Raw genomic sequence first — 26,998 nt, forward strand, 5'->3', positions numbered from 1 at the left:
CCACCCTATTTGCCAGGCATGTTCTTTAACCTGACTTTGAAGATAAATCCTTTTTTAACTTCACTTTGCTTTAGTTTATTTTGGGGAGACTGGTCAGCCCATTGGACTACTAGTGCAAGGAGGCTGTTTCCCCTTTCGTGATTCCTTGTGTTTTTTATGTAGCACATACCACTTTACAGTGGAGTGCTGCAGGTGTGCTTTGTATCTCTTTTTCCTTTGTTTTTTGTGTTTTTTGTAACTTCCTTGACCTTTTTTTTATGTGCCTAGGACAGGCTTGCGTGAGCAGTGAACCTTGTTTTAGTTATTTTTCCAGTGCTGTACTGTGCACCAAATTTGTTTTACTGCATAATGCCATTTTGAGCACCATGTACTCAAAATGGCCTGCCCTATGGCCTGCCCTATGGCCCTTTTGCTTATTGACCGCCTTTCTGCCCTCTGAGCTCAGGAAACACCATATAAGATAATGTACTGCCTGTGATCCGGCTTAGAACAAGTCCTGCACCAGAAGCTTGCTGTTGGAAGATGTTGGAAGGGCCCACGGGCATTCTATGAGATGCCCATTCGAAGAAGAGGCCTCTCTGTGGCACCAGGCCTCAGAAGGCCATGGAGTTGTGGTCTAAGATGGTCTATTCTGCTGCTCTCCTGGTTGAAGAGGGATTTCTCTGGAGGCTGTTTACCACCACTACAAATCTCACCTGCTGACCCCTGATGAAGGCTGCTTCACCACTTCCCTGCCTCTGCTGTGTTCTGAAGGTCTCAATATTGTATAACCTTCTGTTTCTGCTGTCCTAAGGTCTGTGGCCTGTCCAGCTGTGAGTCTATACGAGCCATCCAAGAACTGGAGATCAAAACCTCTCCAAAATGGGACCCAATCCATACAGCTTCTTCACCCACTGCAACTGTCATCCCTGAGCATCCACCTTTGGGACCAACAGCAGAAGTACCCCAGGGTTGGTCATTTGGAAAGTCAGAGAAAGGTGTGTGAGTGCACTTGTTTTCATGCCTCATGCCCACCCCAAGGATTGTATGGGTGCAAGGTCCACTCTCTAAACACTCTCTTGCCTGGCTGTGATGAGCTGAGTTCTAGTCAAATATAACCCTCAGCCCCCCCCCCCCCATGGTAGGGCTTGGGAGTATATCCCTAAAATGGTTACTTATCTGTTAAATACAAAGGTTTTCTTAAAGTACATCTGTTATCAACCTGTTAGCTTTGTCAAAGGAATTTTTTATATTTTCTAACCCTCTCTCAGGTACTTAACCTGGAAATTTGACTCTGTTGAGGCATTAGGCTGACTTATCTGATAGGGAAGGACTGCTAAAGTCAGTTGTCTGCCTTATGTGGCAAGGTAATAGGTTTATGTTTTAATACAATGTCCTTTTCACTATACTTGCTACAGTGTAATTTATTTACTGCTTTTACTGTGTGTTAGTGTAAAGTGTAAGTCATTTCACTTTGAGATTACCAACTGTGTCTATAAGTGTGTTGTTGGATATATTTTTTCTCAAGTTATACCTGCCTAGTGTTTTAACGCCTAGCTACTTCGGATAATTGTGTCCTGTTTTGTGGACTCTAATACTGCATTGTCTCTCTGTGGTCAACTGTGTATACATCCACCCACATAGCTCCTGAAGTCTTCCTTACTGCTCAGATAATGTTACCATTTATTGGGTTTGGCTAGACTAAGTGTCAATAAACGTGTTCTCACACTAGGTTAGCCCTTTATAACTCCCTCCAAGCTGGTTTTAAAAATCCATCTCTACATACTCTTTTTTTAATTTTTTTTTAAAATTAACTTTATTTATCACTTTGAAAGTAAAACATACAAGAGAAAAGCAACGTGCACATATCCATTACACCAGAGATATGCATTCAAATTGTATAATACCTATAATAACAATTAACTAAACCTAACCAAACTTGAATCCAAAACCTGAACACACTACCACAAATCCTTAGCTACAGTTGAAATACATACTCTTGTTTTAATACGCTGTTTGCACAGGCCTATGGTGATGACTATACAAACACTAACCTTAAGGTGGGGCAACGCACTCAGCCCTAAAGGGAAGCCAAACATCTCTTAAAATGATAAGAGTAGACAGAGGTCCAAGTCTTAAGTCTAGGAAGGGGAGGTACAGTTTGTCCACACACTTACTTATAGAAAATAAACCACGTTCATATGCTGAAAAATATACACATTTATAATGCTACACATGTATGGACAACTTTATGATTAGTAAGTACTTTTGCAATAGAACACAGTATAGAAATACCTAGTGTATTATAGAAGCAGTAAATGTCCTAAAGATGCAACACACCACTATTATTATACTTTAGGGATATTACCTGGTGTTAGACACAGTACATATAACGACAAGTGGTAGAGGAAGAGAAGGAATTGAGACATTAAAACACAGTTACATTTGTCATACAGGAACCCAATGTTACCACTAACATAACACTAACAATGTCACAAAATATTTTATTTATTTATATTGTGATTTAGTAAAAAAATAAATGTTCACACAGACATTAAAACACAAAAGAAAACTGAGGGGGAAAATGTACATACACAACATTTCTAGCAGAAATACTAAATAACCAACACATAATTTGAAATAAACAATTGACCAAAAGGGTATAAATAAATCACAGTGCCAAAATAGTTTGAGAGATGTTCTTCCCGAAAAGACCTCTCAACCAAAAATGGGAAGAAGAAAGAATAACACAATTGTGTGCATGGCGGTGAAAGTAAAAACAATGAACATTGGGACACATTCTGTGGTACGTCAGAAGCAGGAGTTGGACACAAAGATGGCATTTTGGCTATAGACTTTTATTTTAATTAATAAAAAATCAATACGTACATTTCCCTGGCTGTAAAGGAAAATCCATACCTAAAGTAAAGATAACTGGGTGCTCGTTGTCCAGATTAATGTCCAACGAAAATAACTGCCCTCTGTCCCAAACATCCTCTTCTGTCCCTACCACTAAATGAAAGACATAACTAAAAAGAATGGTCAGGAGGATGACTCCCTCATATTGAAATAGTCCCCACAATAATGAATCAAATAACTAGAAAAAAGTTCAAATGAAGGGCCAGGAGAATGTCTCCCTTCTCCTGGTTTATCAAGTTTCAACCATGATGACAGTCTCTAATACACTAGTGGTAATTCAACATTAACAACACCCTTCTGGTCTTGAATCTCCATTCAGGCTTGACTCTGTATTCTGTTGCTTTAGTGTCTGATTTAACTGCCAGGAGAATGACTTCCTTATCCTAGTACAACGTAGACATTCTTCAAGATCAAACAATAGTTTTCAAGGGCCCTTGTAACTCCAATTTAAACTCCTTCTTTTCCTGGTGTCCCTCCCACTGAGGAGGCTTAGTTACTTCGCTTTTTGAGCCTAAATGTCTCTCAAACAAACACTGAGATTCAAAGGGCCACTGGAACTGGAAAGACCAGTCCTGATGTGGTCTTCTACCTTCTGACTCTTAGTGGTGATTTTAACATCAGGGATGCCAATCCAATTGCTTTTTATGCCTTTTTCTCTTATACGACACTCACAGTGATGAAGGGAATCGCTCTCAATGTATTTGATATTTAAGTATTTATTATCGCAGTCTTTCTGAGAAGAGAGGTCACTACTGTAGCTTCTCACCCTGGCTTTACTATTGACACCCCCTCTGAGACAAGGGAGCTCTTTCTTATTGGTATTCATACTTGAGGCACTTTGTTGGTAGTCATATAGTTGAGGGAGATTACTCCAGAGGTCCCCCCCCCCAGATTTACAGAATGTCTGTATTGATCATGCAGACAAGGGAGATTACTCCCCGTAAACTCTCCCCTTTTCATGGCTTTGGCTTGACTACTGGGACGGGGGAGATCGCTTTGGATGCTGCTCTTAGCTGGCCCCACTCCCTTACCAGGTCTCGTGTGTTCCTCGTTAACTGTGTTTGTAGTGCTTGTAGCTGGACACGTCTCCTGGCTTCACACCTGGTGCTTCTCATTTGCAGTGCATCTCTTTTTATACAAGAAGGCTGGGTCGTCCCCAGCATAAGGTTACAGTCCTTACCCTGTTTACTTTGGTCCATCTTCATCCCTCCTAGTTTGTAGATGGACACGTCTCCTGGCTTCACACCTGGTGCTTCTCATTTGCAGTGCATCTCTTTTCATACAAAAAGGCTGGGTCGTCCCCAGCATAAGGTTACAGTCCTTACCCTGTTTACTTTGGTCCATCTTCATCCTTCCTAGTGGCCTCCTCTTCTCTGTACTTAGTGGGTGAACACTCAATATGCTTCCTTGAGGGGATTCCAAGATGGCCACCGATGTGTGAGGACATGTTTCCCATTCCTCTGTCCGGGCCCACAGAAGCAGGCCTACGGGCCGACAAAGTAAAAATTCCGTTTGTCAGCATCTCCCGCTATTTCATGGGAGCAGAACCCCCCCCCCCACGGGAAGCAGGAAAATCGTAGCAACCTGAGGCCGAAGTGGTGAAGTTCCTTGTGCTGGGGAGTTCCTCCCACGAGATCAGAAGCAGCCACTGAAGGGGAAGTCGCTGGAGCAGAGCAGCCATCCAAACAGCCTTGTAGCAGAGGGAAGAGAGCCTGAGTTCCTCCCACGAGATCAGAAGCAGCCACTGAAGGGGAAGTCGCTGGAGCAGAGCAGCCATCCAAACAGCCTTTTAGCAGAGGGAAGAGAGCCTGGGCCACGGCCAGGACACCTGTGTCGGAGCGGACGCTTGGAGGAGCCAACGTGAGGGACAGCGGAACAGAGCGGCGCCTGCCGCACAGCCTGCTCCCCCTGAGAAGATGAATTTGTGTTGCCTTCTTGGGCTGCAACAGCGGTGAGTGCCGGGGACCTCAGGAAGTGGTGCAGACTCCTGGGGAGTGAGTGAAAAGAATACTGCCCGAGAGGTTCCCTCTCTCCCCCCTTCCCAGAATAAAGGACAATAAAGACGGGAACTAATTTGTGGAGGTATAGGAGGGGAGAGGGGTCTTGGGGTGTGGGTCTCTGCCTGGGGGGCATCAAAGTAATCACCTGAAGGGTCTAGTGGGCACCCCTCCAATTCTGGACATGCAATACCCCATCTGGCTGGCACGTGCAAGCCTGGGCTGATTAAGTCCGGTGACTATAGTTGAAACGCCGGATTGGAACAACGCTGTGGCCCAGGGAGTGAAGGAGAGGTTTGATATTGCAGCTGGGGTGTCTGCTACATCATAATGGGACTACTTATCTGAAGGTGTTTGTTCAAAGAGTGGTGGGGGGGTCACACTGGTCCGGTGCAGGCTGGAATTGAAAGGTCCAATATAAAGGGGAAGAGAGTGTGGGAAAGATCCCTACAGATGCCAGGGGCCAAGGTGAAGAACACCCCAACTAAACCTAAGGGGTCTGCCGGCTCGCAAGGGAATCAACTGGAGCATTGCTGGTGGCAGCAATAGGAGGTGGTTCAGAAGTCAGCTACTGGATAACAATCAATGGGGGAACCCAAAGAGGCGAGACCACAGACCATGGCCCTGAACAAAGAGGACAGAATGATGAGCTCCTTTCAAGACCAATTTGTGAAGGTGAAGGAAGATCTGCAGAGCTCATTGCAAGAAGTTAGGACAGAACTTGCTGGAATGCACTACCCACAGCACTAAGAAACGAAAAATCCCACACTGCCTTACGCAAACTGCTGAAAACCACTCTGTTCAACTAAGTCGTCTTTCAATCTTTCTGATATATGTTGCCTCAATGTAACTCAGTGAACCTACATACCTGATTTCAATGTATTCCTGTACCAAGTGAGCATACTGTAACAGCGCCACGATGCCCCCGGGCAGATGTGCGCTATACAAATTCAAATAAATAAATAAATAAACTTACCGACTTGGCCACTAGAGTGGACATAACTGAAAGAGGCTTGTTGGAAGTGTCTGAATAAGTTAAACAAAATAGTGATCTTCTAGAACAGGTGGACAGTGCTACCCACAACCTCGAGTTGCATGCGGAGGACTTGGAAATTCGCTCCCGCAGGTCGAACATTCAAGTAAAGGGTCTGAGCAAGGCAATCCTTGACGCTGACCTGAGGGACACTATGCAACAATGTTTTGGGAGCCTTTTGACTGAGATTCAACTGGAGGATGTGAAGCTAGGCTCAGTGCATAGGGTGGTACCTAAGGGGTAGGATCCAGGAGCGAAGCCACAAGATGTCCTGGTGGCCCTATCCTCGTACACAATGAAGGAGGACATACTACGCCCTGCAAGGGTCCAACCGTGGGTAACAATCAATGGAACCCAGATTTATCTTTACCAGGACTTGGCGTTAATTACACTACAAAAGTGGAAGGTTATGCACCCAGTGATAAAATTTATAATAGCAAAAAACATTGCTTATAAGTGAATGGTCCCGTTTGGTCCCCTGTTTACATGGGGAAGGAAAGCAGCAGCGAGTCACGACTTTTGAGGAGGGGCTGTCGGTAATGAACATGGAAGAGGAAGAGGTGCAGCTGCTGCCAAGGCCTAGATCCGCTTTCCCCGGAGAGGGTGATCGACCCTGGGAATGGTCTGGAAGGAGAGGTGGCAGAGACGTAACATTGAAAAGCCCCCAGGCCAAATGAAGGAAGGTGTGCCGGACCGAAGATCAATAACACTACAGGGGGCTTCAGATTGGGGCTACTTTGGCCATACGGCTCTATGAAGAGCAATGAAGAGGGGGAGGGAAAGGAGGGGCATGACTGTCTTAAGGTCGACAAGGGCCTGGAGGGAGGGAGACAGTTGGGGTTGATCTTGGAATCTGTTATGGGCTGTAGTTCACCCCTCCAGGGGAGGTTCCCGGGTTTGAGCCAGGTCCAAAGCCAGAAGATAGTATCTGGGGCGGTTCTTGGGAACTCAGGCCCTGACCGGGAAAGGGGAGGGAGAGTGCTGGGTTGTAGGGGGCGTTAGGGGGTGAGTTGGGTTCTGGGATGTTTGGGGGGCCAAAGGGGAGTTCTTATGAATAAGGGGGAGCGGGGGAGTGGAGAGGGGAAGGGGGGAAGGGACCCATGCCTGCAGACCATTCTCAAACAACAGTACATTTCTGGTGATGATACCAAGGAAGGGAAACGGCCATAATGGATCCAATGTCGCTTAGAATTCGATTGTGCAATGTACAAGGCTTAAATTCACCTGTCAAACGCAAAAACGTTGAGGGGCTGATAAGACGCTATCAGGCTGATATCATTATGCTTCGTGAGACCCACATAAAGAGATTGGACAGATCGGTTCCCCGCTTGCAACATTTTACCCACATTTCTCAAGCAAATGCTTTGGGGGAATCCACAGGGGTGCTAATAGGTCTCAGGGGCTCCCTCCAAGCACAGATCTTACAAACACTTGAAGATAAACTGGGGAGGTTCCAATTCTTACAGGTGCAAGTGGGGCACCTTAGGGACTATATATGCGCCAAACGTAAGTCAGGTTAGCTTCCTTCAAGAAGTAATATTAAAATTGGAAAGTTTTGCGCTGGGGCAGATTGTCCTCACAGGTCACTACAGTTTGGCATTAGACCCCAACAGAGATAGAAGCTCGGGGAGTGGACAGGGGAGCAGTCATCGGCCAAGAGCTTAAAAGAAGCCTTCGATAACTTAGCTCTTAAAGATGTTTGGTGGCCGAAGAAAGGAGAGGAAAGTGGATTTACTTGTTTCTCACATGTATACCACACATTGGGCCTCATTACGAGTTGGGCGGTAAGTAACGGTCCTTACCGGCATGGAGCAAATACCGTGTCCGTGTTGCTTCAAGGCTGCTATTAGAGGGCCATTACGAGTACGTGGGCACGAGCTTTGCGCCATGCCGGTAACGACCTTACCGCCCTGCCGCTAAAAGGCGAAAAATCGCCCTTACCGGCATGGCGCAAAGTGCAGATTGCTCCACTGCCATCTATGCCACCGGCATTAGCGGTGCCCACTATTAGCGGTGACCGCGGTTAGCGGTGACCGCTAAAAAGCGGAACCGGAAGTAGCGTCGTCGCACAAGAACGGGAAAGAGCACGGCGGCCATCTTTAAAAACACAATCCATTGCCATCCTCTGTAACCAGGACGCATATCACCACCATACCTGTCCCAGCATATACCTGCAGCATTTCAGAATGCACAAGGCCCTTAAAAAAAGTGCTGAGTGCTTGTGCAAGGAGCGCTTCTCACAAGAGGAGCTGAACATGCTGGCTGAGACGCTGGCTGAAAATGCAGATGTCGTGTTCTCCACTAACATGCAGCAACCTGCAGTGCAGCGCAAAAAAAGAAATATGGGCGGAGGTGGCGCAGAAAGTGAGTGCCGTTGGCACCACCCCGCGCTCAGCTAAAGATGTCCGGAAGCACTGGGACGCCCTGCGCTTACGCGTGCGGAACCTCATCTCTGCCAACCGTAACCTGGGGATGGCAACAGGTGGTGGTGCGGCCTCCCCCATAAAGATGCAACCCTGGGAGGAGATCTGTGCAATCACCATTGGGATGGAGGCAATCAAAGGAGTGGGGGATATGGAGCGTGGAGCCCCGTCATCGACTGACGCAGGTAGGTGTCCCAAATGAAACACTGTAAAGAACTACACAATGATGTCCCCCTGAAGTCACAGTGCAATGATGGGAAGCAGGGACCACCAGACACATTTTTTCAAGACTGCCTACAGGCAGTGCACAGCACCATCTTGTCCCCATGCATGATGCACCCCATATATGTTTTATTCCAGACGCATCTATGCATAACCCACCCAAAAGGCAAGCAACCCATATGTCACTACCCCAATGCCAATCATCTGCCATTCCATAGAAATGCACCTACCACAATGCATGCCTGATGCATGTAGACCCATCACTAATGGACTCCCTCTCTTGGTCCCCCACAGGCACGAATTCTGAGAGTGAAGACCAGGACCCCAGGGAGGACACTGCGACACCAGCCAGGAGGTCTAGGGGCATGGCGCCAGCAAACCGTCCCTCAACATCCAGGGGAAGAGGGCAACCTGCACTAATGGGCAAGCCCAACACAACACGGGATCCGAAAGCACAACTCTCCATCACTGACACCACCACAGCACCCCCACCTGCCACGTCCACACTGGAGCCAGTGGCTGAAGGCACAGTTTCAACAGCAAGCAGTACCGTTGGTGAGACAGCTGCCACGGCAACTGTGTCTGATGACGAACTATACACAACAACACCGGGAACACCAACTGGTACTGGCCCCCAACAGTCACCCCAACACTCCCCACCCAGCAATCAGGATGCCAGCAGCCATGAGCTGTCCGCAGTGGAATCCTGGCCAGGGAGCTTCAGCCCCATGGGGAGCATGCATGAGGGCCAAACCATTCCGTATGCACCAACAACATCCGCCAGTGTCCGGGACAGGCCTGAGGGCATCAGGGCAATATAACATCGCCAGGAGGAGCTGACAGGGCTGCTGACCCAGCACATAACGGAATGTGGCCAGGCAAGGGAGGAAATGAGGGCATGCACAGCATCCCTCAAATCTGCCATAGAGTCTAAAGGCAAAGACATATGTAGTGAAATGGCGGCTGTGAGGCAGGTCCTCACCCAAATGGTGTCGGCATTGGAGGCTCTGCGTCCCACACAGGTGGTTCAACAACCAGAGACCTCCTCAAATAGCAGCTCCAGACAGACCAGCCCCCTGCGTCAGTCTGTCCGGAATGTGCGCAAGTCAGACAGGGGTCCACCCGATGCTGGCAGTGGAAAAGGGGTGTAGGTGCAGCCTGGCAATCCAAACTCCTGAAGAACAATGGTGCATGCAAGTGCACACCATGTGTGGGGGAAGTTGAGGGGGGAGGCAGAGGGGGGAGAGGGTGTGTGGGGAAGTTGAGAGGGAGGAGGAGGGGGGAGAGGGTGTGTGGGAAGTTGAGGGGGGAGAGGGAGAGGGGAGAGGGAAGAGGGTGTGTGGGGGGGTGGGCTTCTGCACTTAATATGTTACATTTTTCAATACACCTGTTGTGAAATCAGAATTTGAATGAGCGGACATTGTTTGTTTGTTTGTTTGTTTGTTTATTTATTTGTATAGCGCTCTTGACCCAGGGGTATATGTGCGTTTAGAGCATCACAGTTACAGGCATCAGTAGGGAACAATAGTACAGTAGTAATGAGGCAGAGTAAACAGAAAGACAGTTAGTGCATAATAAGAAACATTTGTACATTAGGAATGCATAGATACATGGTTGGTTATTTGTTGAGTAACCAAGTGATGACCTTAGTTCTGAAGGGATGGAAGGTAGGTGTGGATTTGATATCCAGTGGAACAGTGTTCCAAAGTTGTGAGGCCAGAGTTGGGAAGCTGGATCCACCAGCTCTTTTGAGGGAGTATTTGGGCACAGTCAGTTGTAGTGTGTTAGAGGATCTAGTGGTTCTAGTGTTCTGTCTTAATGTAAATTTGTTAGTGAGATAGGGTGGGGCTAGATGGTTAAGAGCTTTGTATGTAAGGCATAAGGTTTTTAGGTCGAGTTTTTGTTGGATGGAGAGCCAATTGCAAGCGATTCTTGTAGCGGAGATATGTTCTCTTCTGGGAATATTTAGGGCGGCACGGAGTGCGTTGTTTTGTAAGACTTGCAGTTTGTTGATTACTGTTTTGTTGGCGCCTACATAGAGGCTGTTACAATAGTCCAATTTAGATTGAATGAGTGCTCTGGCTAAGGTGAGGCAGTTGTTGGGGGAGATCAATGGCCTGCAGGCCCTGATTAATTTACCAGTGTAGGCAGTGGCTGAGGCAGTCATATTAATTTGTTTGGCTAGGTTGGTATTTGTGTCTAAATAGAAACCGAGGGTTTTTACACTCTTGGCAATGGGTAAGGTGTTGCCGTCAATGGTAAAGCTGGTGTAGCTGGGGCAGAGTTTCCGGATGGTATTAGGTGAGCCGACAAGAAGCAGTTCGGTCTTATCATCATTCAGGCAGAGGCCATGTATGGCCATCCATGCCTGAATGATGGAGAAGACTTCATTGATCCATTTGGCGTCCTCGTTGTAATTACCGGATAGGGTGAGGAGTATCTGGGTGTCATCTGCGTAGTTCGTGTAGGTGACACCCAGATTGTCCAGTTTGTCGAATAAGGGCTTTGTAAATATATTATACAAAGTAGGTGAAACACAGGAACCTTGTGGGACACCGCAAGTAATGGGAATAGGGTCAGCCGCCGCTAGGGGTGAGAAGACCCGCATGGTCCTATTATCCAGGAAGGATTGAATCCATGTGACCGCAGAATGGGAGAAGTGTGCTGCTTATGACAGGTGGTTGCACAGGATTTTGTGGTCAACCAGGTCAAAGGCAGCGGAAAGGTCGAGGAGAAGGAGAATGGCAGCCTTACCTTTATCTTTGAGTTCGTCTATCTGGCACTTGAGGTCAACAAGGGCCGTTTCTGTCCCATGTTGTGGTCGAAAGCCAGATTGGCGAGTTCCTAGTAAATGGTTAGTCTCAAGGTAATCCTGGATTTGTAGATAGGCCACTCTATCAAGAATCTTTAGTAAGAATGTGACGGTGGTAATGGGTCTATAGTTAGTGGGTATGTCCGGGTCGAGAGTGTTTTTTTTTTGTAGTGGTAGGACCCAGGATTGTTTCAGATTACTGGGGACCAGGTTGTTGGAGAAGGACAGGTTTATTAATTTAGTAATGAAGGGGGAGAGATCCCTGGCTGCATCTTTTATGATTTGTGCGGGGCAGCTATCCCCCTTACAATTCGAGGGTTTCAGAGATGCAATAATTTTCTGTACCTCCGGTATAGATACCTTTTTGAAGGTAAAGCCTGAGCTGGTGGCGGTGGGCGGAAGAGGGGTAGAACTGGAGGTAGAACCAGGAGTGAGTTGTTGTCGTTTGTTGTCAATTTTGGTTTGGAGCCCTGACATTTTGTTAGCAAGAGCTTTCTGGATCCCTGTGCACCAGGATTTATCCTTGGTGCAAGAGTCAGTGGGAGGAGTGGGGTTTTCTAGTTCTTTTAGGATGTTAAAGAGCTCTTTTGTGCTAGAGCTTGCCTGGGAGATCCTAGTGTTGAGAGATTCTTTCTTAGCGCGTGTAATCTCCTTTTTGTAGAGAGTGGAGATATTAGCGAGATTAGTTTTATTGTTTACTGAAGGCACTGATTTCCATAGTGCTTCAAGTTTACTTTTTTGTTGACGGAGAGTTTTGAGCTCCGGGGTGTACCATGTATTCAGGTGCGCCATAGGTTTCTCTTTGCGCATTTTCAGTGGGGCAATGATGTCAATGGCTTTGGTCATGGAGTCGTTGTAGACTTTGACCAATTGGTTCAGGTCAGTTGTAGCTGGAAGTCTGTTTAGAGTCGGGATCACCAAAGGTATTAGTGCTTCCGCTGTGATGTTACTCTTTTTCCTAGTTGAGCAGGCAGGTGCAATAATGGGTTTTTTGTGCACTAGATTACTGGTATTAATGTCAAATGGGAGGAGGTAGTGATCGGTCCAAATGAGCTGTGTGGGATCTTTCACGGTAATGTTGCAGTTGAGGGCGGTTATCCAGTCAAGGATTCTACCCTTCGAGTGTGTGGGTTTGGAACAGAATTGTTTTAGGCCCTGCTCCCCTAATGCCGTGGCCAGGGCAATGGCTGGTGTGTCGAGAGGGTCATTGAACCCAAGATTAAAGTCTCCAAGTATAATCATTTGTGCTGATGGTTTAGAGCTTTCTGCAGCTAGTGAGGTGATGTCTTCTTCAAATGAGCCAGGTGGGCCCGGGGGTCTGTAGATTAAATGCAGCGTAATAGTGCTATTGGGGGAAGTTTGTAGTTTGACTGTAAGATGCTCACAAGATTTAAGTGGAGGAGAGGGGGCTAGTCTAATATCAAGCGAGGACCTAAAAATAATGGCTACACCACCTCCTCGCGCGTTAGGTCTATCTGCTCTGAGGATGGTGTAATTGTCAGGTATGGCTATTGTGTACGTGTGCTTTATTGGTGAACAGTCTACAGTGTCCATGTCCCTGACACACCCAGTGCCCTGAGTCCCACCTCCATGTCACACTCCCCATCCATGTGTGCTAGAAACATTGGTTTATCAAAGTCTGATGCATGGCACGTCCCTTCTGTGCATCGCTGCCTCCCTGAAGTGCAGCCCCATCTCCACCCTCCTCATCCTCATCGTCAGGTGGTTGCAGTTCAGCGTCAGGGGACAGAGGCACATTCCGTCTGATGCACATATTGTGTTGCATGACACATGCCAATGACGATCTTGCCCACCTTCTCATGCCCATACAGGAGTGCCCCACCAGACCTGCTGATGCAGCGAAACCGTGCCTTCAAAAGGCCAAATGTCTGCTCAATCACCACACGGGTAGTCCTCTTCGTGCCTGTTCTGCGGGTTCCGGACTGGGGTAAGGAGCCACCTCTTCAAGGGATAGCCTGCATCACCTGCATGTGTGCAAGAATGTTTATGTGTAAGTGATCACATCATATGGTACTTGTATCAATGACACCATAGCATGCATTTATTTCCTGTTGGCACCCACATATCCATGCATGAATACAGCCTCATGACGTTACTTCAATGTGTGTATTCATCAGATCGACAGATGTGCGTGGCATCGTCTAGTAGGTGAAGGGGTGTCCTATTCCTTTTGAGTGCCCATGCACTGTGGTAGTCCATGGCGGTTGTTGACATGATCTGGGTGCCGTGTGGTCAGTTGTATGCTTTCATCCTGTCACCATTGATGGCAGACTCATGATGATCTCACTCTGCACAACAGATGTGGACATGCTGCTTAGGTGGGCCTCTGTGTTGGTGTTGGGGTGTGTTCATGTATTTTGCCCTCATGTGACTCCTTTGTATGCAGTAATGTAGAACTGTCCTTCTTGATGATGGTATTTGGTGCTGTGCATTAGCCATACTAACTGCTTGTCGCTGCATTATTGTGTTGTGGGGACTACGGTCTGATTATGTGCATTGTACATGTTGATGCCTATGGAATGGTTGTAACACTGCATCATATTCATGGTAGGGCAGCTTACTTCGTGCATTTTGGGGTCAGGTGTCAGGTGAAGTCTGGCCTGCTTTGGGGTATGAGCATGGTCCATCCTCTCAGGTACTCTCAGCCAGGTGAAGTATGCATCTCTCCCCCCAATCACCTACCCACATCGCGATGCCATGAGCCTGACATGCAATTCACAGAGAAGCCAGGATCTCTGCCCTGCATGTCGCTCCATGTAGCGTGGTATCGTGGAATTCCGCAAGACCATTGAATCATGGGTTGATCCGGGAAATCGGGCACAACAATGTGTGATGATCTTGTTTGAGTCACATACCATTTGCACGTTGATGGAGTGGTTGCGGTACACTGCCTCCATGGCATGTGGGACCACCAATTCCATATGGGTGCAGTCGATGGCGCCAATGCAACTAGGGATGCCGGCCAGTGAATGGAATCCAACTTTGGTGTTGGAGATCTCCTGGCAGTCCGTGGTAGGAAAATGTGGTCACCTGTGTGCTTCAGGAGGGCATCCAGCACTTGGTTCAGCAAACGTGAGAATAATGGCTGTGATATGCCATGCATGTGCCCCACTGTGTGCTGGTAGGTGCCTGTGGCCAGGAAGTGGAGCACAGACACTACCTTCAGTAGAGGTGGGATGGCGGTGCGTATTTCAATGAGGCTGACAATGTCGTCATGTATCATGTCCACTACGGTGGTGATGGTGTCCCGGTCCAGACGGTACAGGGTGTGGATCTGCTCAGGGTTTAGGTTGAATGGACTGGCTCTGATGCGAGGGATTGGGGGCTGCCTGCTTGGTACCACTGGCTGCACTGGTGGGGCATGCTGGGCCTGCCTCACCCTCCTTCTCCTCCTGCGTCTCCTCTGTGCTGCCTGTTGTTGGTGTTGTTGCTGGAGTTCCACTGCAATCATATCCTCAAACCCCAGCATTGCTAGTAGTATTGGAATCATTTTGGTGTGTGACTGGATGTAGGAAGTGGTGGGGTGTGCTCCTTTTGTGCTGTCCCAGACTATATTGCCTCCACCTGCGCTGATTGTGTGCACCTGTGGCAGTTGGGAACACTGCACATGGCCGTTTATGGGTGGTCCGCGATGCCGGTATTTACTCCATGCCGGTAAGGTACTTTTCGGGGCTTCAGTAGGCCGTTATTTGCATGTCCCCCAAACTTGTGATGTCCTCCTGTTTACGCCATGCCGGTATTGCTGGCATGAAGTGTCGCGTGTCCGCGCCCATGCCGCTATTAGAGGCCCCGTTATTTACGGTGCCGCTAATAGCGGGTTGGCGGGTTGTAATGGCCCGGAGCAGTAAGCGATGCCGGTAATCCTTTACCGGCATCGTTTTTCCCTTACCTCCTACCTCGTAATGACCCCCATTATCATGAATTGATTATATCTGGGTCTCTGCAGCTCTCCTGTGGGAGGTAGAAGATGTGTACTTGGGAGCAATTTCATTATCTGACCACGTACCCTTAACAATCACAATACAGTGGTGGGAACCGCGCAAAGGGTTGTGGGCCTGGTCGTTTCAGTGAGAGATCCTGTCAGACGAAATAGTGGTGGTAAGGCTGGGAGACAAGAGAGAGGAGTACTAAGCAGAAAATGAGAATGAGAATCAATAAGCAACGCAGGAAGGGATGGGAAATTATAGCGTTACAGTAATGAAAACAGCGTGTGGCGATGGAATTAGACCTTGAATCCCAGGTACTACGAACCTTGCAATTGTTTGCAAGGAAAAAGAGCTGGGTTGCATATAAAAAGTTGAAGGACCTTAGGGCACAGTTGGAGTTACTATGCGCATGTAGGCCGGAAAGATCCCTATTATACACTAAGCAGCGTTACTACATAAACGCAAATAGGGCACATAGACTTCGGGCGAGACAATTGAGACGGGCAGAGGCAGTTTATACCATAATGGCCCTAATAAAGCGGGATGGGTCGATAGCAACTGAGACGGAGAAGATAGTGAACTCCTTTGAGGAATTGTATGGGTCCCTGTATAAGTCTGACAACCCTGATCAGCAGACAGTAAAACAGTATTTTGGGCAGGTCCCAATGTGGAAACTGGTGGAATCGGATAGGGAATGTTTGGAGGAGTAAATTACTAGCGAGGAAGTGGAGGCAGTGATTAAAGATTTGCCACAAAACATAACTCCTGGAACGGATGGTTATCTGCCATGTTTCTACCAAAGGTTTTGCACAAAACTGAGCCCAAAGCTAGCATGCCATTCATTCGGTCAGAGAGGTATGGTGATCCCTTCAATGGCAGAGGCTAAAATTGTAGTGCATGGTAAGCCCAATAAGGATCCAAAGCTCTGTGGGTCCTATCGTCCTATTGCGCTTCTAAATCTGGACGCTAAAATCCACAAAAGAGTCATGGCTGCTAGATTGTCACCTCTCCTACCAGATCTAGTTGGGACAGACCAATCCGGATTTATATAGGGAAGACACACTTGGGATAACACTAGGAGGGTTCCCATTTGATAGAGAAAGTCGAGCGTTGTCCAGTTCTGGCAGTATTTATAGCGCTTGATGCTGAAAAATGGTTATTCCTATTTGAGGCATTGGAGCACATGGGGTTGGGCCTGAGATTTATACAGATGGTTAAGGCCATCTACAGTAGTCCCACAATGAGACTTTCTATGAACTTTTGTCCGAAAAGTGAAAATCTCAAGGCGGACGAGACAAGGGTGTTCTTTGGGTATGCAGTAATAACATTGCGGCAAAATTGTTGCCTTTACGAAAAATCACAGCAAAAATACTGTGGTTTGACCTGATAAAGATGTACCCCATTATACCGTTTAACGGAAGCGGGGGTTGCGGGGTGTCCCCCAGTCCCCTTAAATGGTATAATGGGTCTGGGAGTTGCAGGGGTGTCCCCCGCATCCTTTACAAGGATTGCAGCGGCAAATCCAGAGCCTTTTTGCCGCAATTTCTTTGTGTAAACTGCCATTTTTGCCACGATTTTAACACATGGATCTGTTCTTTGTCCCCATTCCTATATGCAATATACTTAGAACCGCTCCTATACTGTCCGTGAGACAAAATCCAGCTGTACATGGGATGCGCTTTGGGGAAGAAGAGCACAAAATAATTGCTTTTGCAGATGATATGTTGATGACTCTGACATATCCAGAAACCTCAATTCCAGTAGTGTTGCAGGAACTCTCCAAGTTAGAAGAAGTGGCAGGGTTAAAAGTTAATATGACCAAATCGGAGCTGTTAAACTTAGGGCTTACTAAGAATTTGTTGATGGGGTTGCAGAGAGTGTCCCCGTTCAAACTGGCAACTTACAAATAGCTAATCTCGGGGTGTACCTAACCAAGTCTACCTTAATTATTTAGAGCAGCTCTATGAAATTCACCCCGTATATGGTCGAAATAGATTTAAATAGATGGACTCCAATGCAAATTTCATGGTTAGGGAAGATACCATCAATAAAAATTGTTGTACTTCATAGGTTACTTTGTCTTCCAGGTGCTTCCGGTTAAGGTCCCACTATCATTCTTTAAAGCACTTAACAGATTAATAACTCAATGTATTTGGCAAAAAAAAGCCCCATAATAGCATTGGAGACCCTGACGGTGCCTAGGTCAAAAGGGGGCTTTGATCTCCCGAATTTTACTAAATACTATGCTGCGGCTCACTTGAGTCATACGAGAATGTTTCTGGAATGATGCATCTAAATCATGGCAGAGAATGGATCAGGCGGTAGCAGGGACTCCCCTACAAGGGATGCTGTGGATGTGTAGGCAGGACAGGCCCAGAAATGTAGGTCTGAGTCAGATACTTCTGGTGGTAGGTCACGTATGGGACCGCTTGATCAGACGGGGGCAACTGTCTACAAATCCATCTCTGTTTACCCCATTGTTTGGGAATCCGCAATTTTCCCTGGGAATGTGCCAGGGTTCCTTTGTAAGATGGCAGGCAGTGGGGTGCAAAAAGGTGGGGGACATGATGGAGGTGGGAGAGGTTAGATCTTTTGAGGAGTACGAACAACAACTCGGGTAGTCAGAAAAGGATAGGTTGGAATATTACCAACTAAGACACTGATTGATGCAGCATAACATAAGACGGGCAGGGCAGAGAGATTTGACTCCATTCGAGAAATTCATAACACCACATGCAGGAGACAAACAACTAGTGTCAAAATTCTAAGATCCTACAGGGGGAGGTCCCTGACTGTACATGGCCATATATGTCGAAATGGCAAATCACAATTGTGGAAGAAATACCTGTAAACCATTAGGAAACCCTCTCGGAATAAATCCCAAAATTGAGTGGATCCATCCAAATTAGGGAAGCATAGTATAAGATGATGGTACAGTGGCATTATACCCAGGAGAGACTACACTTAATGTGTCATGGGGTAACGCAGGAATGTTGGAGGGGCAATCCGAGGAGGGGCGACTGGAGGCACATATGGTTAGGACTGCCCGGTATTACAAGTTTTCTGGGAGGACATTAAGGGCCTGATTCACAGAAGTGTTTTATAATGGCGCAATCACATAGGAAAACATTCCATGAATCAGGTTCTTAGACTCAGACCCAGAAAATGGTGCAAGGATCCCCCGCCCACCAACCTAATCCCTGAAGGAGTGGATGTGCGCTCTCTTTGATCCGGAATTCCAAAGTCCAACAAAACCCCAAAGCAAACGTTTATGATACTGTTAATAGCGGCTTAGGTAGTTGTTGCAAGTTGGTGGAAGCAGGAGGCGCCTCCCACGATTGTTGAATGGCTCCACAAGGTATGGGGCATAGTAGCCATGGAATGGATTATGTATGGTATACAAGGGGACGGAGACATTTTTCGGCAAGACTGGGGGATGATATTGGACTATTGGACTATTTCAGGGGAGATTTCCTGCAGCAATGGTGTCCCCAGAATCTGAAAATACTTGATATAATGTAGTTATTGAAGCTCACTTGAATGCAATAAGGGGGTGTATCACTAAATAACCAAAATGCAGGTCACGGGTCAGGGGGGCAAAGTGAGGAAAGGGGAAGAAGGGGAGTGGGGGTTGCTTTGTCTATTTGAAAATGCTAATTAAATAAATATATGCTTCCTTGAGTGTTCTTGCTCATCTTAATATCTTCAGGAAGGACTTGTAAATGCCCTGAACCTTTATTGATTTTACTGTGAATTTGAAGAATTACAATACATAACAGTAGTGCTTTCATGTGGGCTGATATTACTTTGAGGAGGTCTTAAAGTGTCAGAGGTGAGGGAGTAAGATGGTTCTTGAACGGAAAGGGAGACCCTCTCATAAGAAGGAGAGTCTCTCCCTGTGCGGTCTGCCCACGTTTTGCCACCCCTAGGGGGATTATTGGGTAGCAGCCTCACCTCCATAGCCTCACAGCGAAGGGCTCTCCTGCGGGGAGAAGTGACGAGATCCTGTGACTCATCACAAAGTTAAATAGAAATATGCTCCAATGTCTCTATGACAGAAGCATCTTGGCAAAATCTACAGACTCTATAAGGTATCTAAGGATCCTGTCTCGAGCACCCATCACCTCATTAGGGGATAATAAATTGAGCCGTAGTCTCAAGAATTCAGACTTCCACGATCTCCTAGGAAATTTTGATCAATATGGTAAAAGTGTCCAAAGGTTTTTCAATGAAATTCCTGAAAGGTTTGTAGCTTTTTGCTTTTTCTAGGATGGCAATCCAGTCCTGTAATCATAACTTATGTTTAACCTTGATGGGGGCGACTAAATAAATCTTCAGTGGTCCTTTCCCATTTAGTGAAAATCCTTGTGAATTTAAGTGCCCCCTTGTTTAAAATAGGAGTGGATTTGTTTTTTAAAACCTCCAAAAGGGTTCTTAAAAGAGAACATATTACTGAATGAATGTTGTTACAGAGCAACAGAGATTCTATTCTATTCTATTTTTGCATATTAAGCGCCAAAAGCCCTCAGGCATCCAAACACTGAGAAAAACAGAGAAAGACAAAGGGAGAAACTAAGAAAACTGTAGAGCAGACTCTGGGAGATCCTTCCTAACCAAACAGCCTAGTCTTCAAGAGTTTCCTGAAGGTGGAATGGTTTTCTTCATTCTGAAGAAATTCAGGAAGCTCATCCCATTCAATGAGTGCATGTAGGAATTAAAATCTAAGAACCGCCATGCGGATACCTGGTGGTGACCTGGTGGAAGGTTGAGGACATGTTTCCAAATTTTCCTCTCTATTTTTGACCAATCAATGTTAACATAAGAGGCCTCTGCATCAAAGGTGACCCAGGGAACGATTTTACCCTGGACTAGCTTTAGCAGGGATGTAATAGGCAGTTTCCCATATCTTAAATCAACCTTTCTTAGCTGAGAGGAAAAAGATACTACTGAAGGTTGTAGATTATCCATAAAATCGGCGAGATTAATAGCCTGAATCATGATGCCTAAATACTTCCAACTAGTTAATAATTCCAATAAGCTGTTGTTGGCATACCACGTGAATTTAGGGTTCGTATTTTAGGATTTTTAAATACCAAGTTCTTTGTTTTAGAAGGGTTTAACTCTAAATTCAAGTTTTGCCAATAATTGGTGAAAGAGTTTAGCAATCTCTGAAGAACCAGCGGAGTGTGATCTATCACGACAATATCATCTGCATAAGCCAAATAGTTAATATGAAAATGTCCCAATTCCAGTGCAAAGCCCAAATCATTAGGAATAAAATTACATATATCCGAAATGTAAAAATTAATAAGTGCAGGGGCCAGTATACAACCCTGGCAGAGACGAGAAATGTGGGGACAGCAGCAGACATAACACCTTTCACGTCGATACAAATCCTTGCAAAAGTATTCAAATTAATGTGTTTAATAATTTTAATCAAGGAAACTGGGCACCAAGTCGTAGCCGGTTTAGTCCATAATGTAGGTCTATTTACTTTATTGAAGGCCTGGGAAAGGTCAGCAAAGGCTAAATGCAGCAAAGTTTTGCTGGCCAGTGCATATTGTTGAAGAGTATTTAAAATTAAACAATTTAGTGCTGGGCCTATGTCCAGAAGCCAGCTTGCTTAAGATCTCTAGATTTGGAAAAGGTCAGCCACTCCTCAAACCTTTGAAAAGTTAATAATGCATAAATGTAGCTTCAGGCATCCAAATATGCAATAGGTCTCGAATTCTGTGGATCCTCCATACCCCCTTTTTTTAATTTGTTTTTGGATCAAATGGGAAAACCCAGGATTTTGGTGTGGTTTTTGTGTGAATAATAGAATTGACCAGTATAAATAGCACGGAAGACTACACAGAAGGATTACCCTGCAGAGTTGCTGTCACGACCCTCGCCCAAAACCCCCTCTGGCAAACCCATTGGCCAGGTGGAGTCAGGACTCGGGCCTCTAGAGCCTGGCATTCTCTTCAAAAGCCCTCATGGGGCGAGTCCTGGCGCCTATGACGCCAGGCTCATACACCATGAAAAGCAATGTGCTTGGGAACTACTTTATTGTATTGACAGCCAACATGGAGGCATCCACATAGCTTGGTTCCTAAGAACCAAGCTATGCGGTCTAGTGTTTTGGATGTGGTAGCCTAGGGACTACTTTACCTGGACTATTTTGTTGGGGCTATTTAAACCACACCCGAGCAAGACAACGCGCTTCGCGTTACTTTGCAGCTTGCAACGTGACGCTCACCGTGTCCAGCTATTCCCTCGAACCTCGGAGAAGCAGAACCTGCAAGGAGACAAAAGCAACATCATTAGCAGCAGCATCTTACCTGCAGTCTTCATCTTTAAACACTCGCAGCTACTGAGAACAGCTTCCTCGAATCTGCACGCCTCTCGGACAGAACGACCTGAAAGAGGAAGATAGAGGCATCATTAAAGAAAGCAGTAGAGACATTTACAAATTACGAACTGCTCAAAAGGCTTACCTGGCTGGTCGCCTCTCGGCTGGCACCACTCCGGACATTCCACTCGCTCTGAAGAACGCTGCGACCTACAAGGAAGGAAAACACAGGTCAGCAAAGGCAAGACTTCGCAGCGCTGCGCATAGTGCTTACTTACCGCATCATAGCGCTCTTAGTGCGCCATCATTTACCAGCGGGGCTCAACCAAGCCAGTTCGCCGTGCTGAAGCTCTGCATACCTAAGAGAGAAAAAAAGAGACAATTTAAACAAAGAAAGGCAAGCAGGATAACAACAAAACTAAAGAACAGCAATAAGACCTACATGAACAATATCAAACGGGCTGGCATCCGTGAAGTAACTGCACCGCACTCGCCCATGAAAGACAACGCGCCCCTGTAAAGAAGGCAGGACGGAGAGCACGCCTAATTCTACCACAAGGTGAGGAGAGGGAGTCAGAGGGACTGAAATCATACGTGGGTGGAGGGAGGATACTTACCCCAGTCGGTCAGTCTTGAACACACTCCTCCTGTATTTTCAGGCAGAACCTTCCCCGCAGACCACATCAGGGCAAAGCTGAGAAGCATACCAGCGAGTAACCCGGCTGGGTGGCGTCCCTGTGGATACCAGTTGAGCGTAACAGTTACCATTGCAAGACCATCTGATCCTGGAGCTCTTGAGGATTTCGCCTGCACAATTAGAGGGAAAATGTCTTCATAATTGAAACTGAATTCCCAATGTAATTCTGTATCCCAAGTTGTATCAAAGACTCCGGTTATTGTACAACCTGGCTAAAAAAGAGATCCAAGTTGATTCCGCAATGGGATTTAGGTGAGAAAATAATCTGTGCCTTGTTCTGATTATTCATTGTGGACCAGAGCTTCTGACGTTGTTGGGGTTTAAGGCATAAATCATAGCTTCAGCATCTCGTTTTAACATCGGTACCTTGTGAGCCTTCAGAAAATTCTTATGTCTTTGTTTTAAAAGCTTACGGTTTGCAATGTGATTGGAATTCTCCAGAGTACACACCTGAGTTTTGGTCATTTCTTTTATCTTGGCCCTAACTAATTTGTCATAACAGCAATTATGATTAGAGCAGGGAAGTCTAGTCTTGCATTGGTCTGAGTTTCAGAAATTGATCCGTAAATGTGAATAGGGATTCAAACGTGTTGGAGCAAGTTAAAAGAAATCTGCATTAGAATAAAAAAGAAGAATCTTAAATTTGTCAATCATCCGTGGGGACCATCTTAACTTAGTTCCCGGAGCATTAACAGAAACCGTAGGACAAATCATGACAATGCCCAAGTTAAATTTAAGACTAACTGCAATTGAAGATTAAAACTATCACTGTTTTCCTAATTTCTCAATCGCATTTCTTAAACAAAACAATCAGTCATAAAAATATAATCGATGGACAAAAAGACAAACCGCTAGATCATGTCGGCCTTGGAGGAATATCTGATTGGCAATTTCCATTTAATGTATTTAAGCCCCACACATTCATAGATTCCAACACACCAATGCCTCTGTACCTAGACAGAGCTTGGTGCGACCCATATACAAACAAATCCTTGGTTTAGACAATTTGAGTTACAATTACTGGCAATAATGATTTCCCTATCAAATTCACTGTGCTAACGCTCCAAAATATTACTTAAATAAGAACAAAAAATACATTGGCTAAGTTGTTCAGGATTTGAATACAAATTATGAAGCAAACAGCTGACATTGCTCCACAAAAGACAACCCCACCATACTAGTTTGATTGCAAGAAATTAGAGCAACCTCAATTCGAATAACTCCCCATAGAGGGTTAGAAAAATAATTTGAGCAAGGGGTTTCATCTATTTTTTGTGAAGGGGGCTGTGGTGTGAGGGAAATGAACGTATAGAACAAAAGGACATTCACCACCAGCTACCCACCTCTACCACACCACGGTTGTAGGGAAAGCTACTCAATCTAGAATAACTAATATCATCAAATTACATGTTCAACCAAGGGCATTGTATCAAATTAGCATATTTGAATTTTTATCTCTCAAACAGTCACTATAAAAAAAATTATAGGCGCACATTGTTGACAAATTAACACAGAGAAGTGACCTCAAATTAACACTTTTGCTGTTTCTTTCACAAATGCACGTGTAGTTCATATGCATTCAGTGGTGTTAGTAACAGTGGATGTGACCATATCAAGATTACAAAAAAGACATGGTATAACATTGTCTACACTCTTATGTGTTTCTGTCACAGGGGACAGCACTTTTGTAGTCTAGATTTCATCAGTGGTGTCCCAGGACCCGTCTTCACGACGCAGCTGGTTTAGGGAAAAGGTTGATTGCACTGTCTGCATGGCACCTATGCATCAGTGTTGTGACCTAAGAACAAATAAAATAGACTGGGTGTGAGAAATTTTCATAAAAGGGACCTTGGTAGTGGTAACATGAGCATTGTGAATAGCAGAGTAGGGATCCTACTAAAGTTATATCAATTTCTTTGGGTGTAGAAGGCAAGATGATTGCGCTTATCAGTATGACCTAACAATAGGTTCAAACATCTGGGGTACTCCATACTATAAACAAATACATGTGGGGAGTCAGCGTGGAAGATTCCAGGAACGTAGTGGAACCCGACAGAACAGGTTTGAAGGACAAAAAGGAGTGTTCCAACCGGCAGAATATGATCCACGAGTAACAATATGGTGAGGTTGAGCCATGATGGCTGTTGGGAAAGGTTTTTCTTTTTGCTGCTTTACGGCCATATACGCCACTAGGACATCGTACATTTTTCTATTGTGTTGAACCTTTCCTTACTTTTGGAGGTAAGTGAAGCCTTAATGCTGTACTTAACTTCCTGCCGCATCTGTTTTGGGAGCACTGATCAGTCCTGTAACTATCAGTGCAGTAGAACTCTGTTCTCCCTAGTAACGTTCTCTATTATTCCCTGCACACACCACCTTCTGTGAAATGCATTAGAGACACTCTGTGTCTCTGTAACTTTGTTTTTGGCCACTTTGTGGTTATTTGCACAATGTGTCAAGGGTGGGCTGGTGGCAGCGAATACTTTTGTAGTGTTTTCTTTTTTGAAGTTTAGAGCACTTTTGCATTTTATCGCTTAATGCCATTTAGACTACTTGTTAGGAAACATTTTTCTTTTTTGCACCTTTCCCTTCATAGATTTGTATGGGACCCCACTTCTTTTTGTTTGTGTTGAATCCTGTCCTGACCTTTTGGAGGGCAGTAAAGCTGCCTGCTTTTCTTTCCTTGCCTGTTTTGCTCATTCCTATGGGGAGACTGACTAGTTCCTTAGATGGTCAGTACTGAGAGACTCTTATTGAATGCTTGTATTTTTTACATGTTTTACAATCCCTGTAAGCTGGATAGACCTATTCATTTGGGACCAATAGGTTTTGGGGAAGGGTCTGTACAATCAACCCATTCCACGTTTAGCCACGTCAAAAAGCAGAGTGAGGAACACTATCTGTATTGATGCATTGGCCTAATACAGGACTCTGTTGGAACTTACACATTTGCTTAGTTTGATACCAAAAGAGAAGGGTGCCATGAGTGGTCGATGCCCTTTCTCTGATCTTTGTCTTTTGAGCACAGATGATGATCTGCGAGTCAATGTTATGGGTGAACTCACTTTCCCTTCCAGTTGAGGTCAAAGGCATTCTTCCTGTAGCTTAGTTCTTCTTTAATTATGCTCTTACAGATGCGTAGGCTCAGTGACCCCCTCCGAGGAGCATGGGTGATGGATCTTCTTAGGGTCTAGCATCTCTGAGATCATCCGCTCTGGAACACTTTGGGGCAGTTAAACAAGCATATTTACTATGTTTGGGATCATCCCTTTCTTTTTGGTTCAAAGCTTCATCTGTGTTTTCCTGGTCTGATACCACTTATCTGCTGAAACAAACACAAAAATGAGACAGAGTAAAGAAGAGGCTATGCAGTCTGTAACAGGGTCATGGTCATGTCACTGTCAGTGGAGGACAGGGACCCATCCCAACCTGGGAGAGGAGGCCTAGCAGGCTGTGAGTCAAAGCCAGACCTGTCCCAGGAGTGTGGTGAGGCAATTGGGGTGGTCCCAGACCATGAAACCTCCTTAGTTGCCATCAGTACCACCCTTTATTACAGCCATCCAGTACTCTTTCTTTTTTGTCTCTTCCAGGACTACAACTCATAGAGTACAACTGGGGGACACTAAGAAAACCCAGACCAGAACCTTGGGAATGAAGTCTACTAATGAAATGGAATGGACTGGAATTTCTCCTATCCACAGAGATGACACTCCACACTCAATTTACCATCCCCAGAAAGACCCCAGAGAAATGGTGGGGTGACAAAAACCGCACTGAGAGTATGAAGGGACCGCAGCAGAACAGGAGACACACAAAAACCCTCCCCAAACCAAATTGGCTATTCAAACTGCCACAAGAAAAATGAGCAGGCCGAGCACCTGGCTGCTACCCTGCAAACAAAGACTCAAAGGGGGCAGGGCCAAGAGGGTTTTACATGGGTCTAACCCAGCCCCTGGAGAAACGATTGGCACAGGCTTGACCACAGAGTCAGATGAGCGCTGGAACCAATTGAAAGTGGTGGGAGGTTAGTACCAAGAAGGGAAGACTATAAAAGGGGAATTAATGAAAAGCGGAGTGTGCGTTGCAGGAGTGACTTCAGGAGGTGTGGAGATGGACCGACAGGTCAGGCAGAGGACAGAATGTGGAGTGGAGTACTGAAGTGTTGGTGGCAAAGTTGGAGGAGAGTGCTTTGAGATTGATTTTGGGAGAGAGTGCTACAAGTTGGATGTGATGTAGTGTGTGTAAAAGGTAAGAAGGAGAGCAAGAAAGATAGAAAGACATGGAAAAATGTACTGCAGCCAAATGCTGTGTAGTAGATGTGCCAGAGTTGGGGACAACGTGGCCTTGCTGAGGACGTGTAGTGGGAAGTGGTACTGAAGCGAGCCACGTCGCGTTGGAGAGACGCTCCCAACACACCGTGAACTGCTCTGGTGCTACATTCACACCAGAGAGTTTGCAGAGCTGTGATTGCTCCATAGAAGGTCAGCACAAGGTGGCAGACATAGAGGAGCTGTCAGCAGCAGAAGAGGTCCCGAAGTGAGAAGAGCTAACACTGGCGAGTCAGAAGGGTGACACCAATGCATACCGGTGAGTTGGCATGAAACAGGTGGCCGCAGGGTGCTCCGAAGGAGACTG

The 26,998-nt window shown here is 46.0% G+C and overlaps 1 protein-coding gene across 7 annotated transcripts in view; it reads left to right on the forward strand.

Moving 5' to 3' along the window:
* Positions 1-26,998, forward strand: part of FBF1 (Fas binding factor 1) — a 1,089,678-nt gene that overhangs the window by 609,327 nt on the left and 453,353 nt on the right. The window lies entirely within an intron of this gene.

Source organism: Ambystoma mexicanum, chromosome 3q, assembly GCF_040938575.1.
Source record: "Ambystoma mexicanum isolate Mex_15411 chromosome 3q, UKY_AmexF1_1, whole genome shotgun sequence".
In the NCBI taxonomy this organism is placed as follows: domain Eukaryota; kingdom Metazoa; phylum Chordata; class Amphibia; order Caudata; family Ambystomatidae; genus Ambystoma; species Ambystoma mexicanum.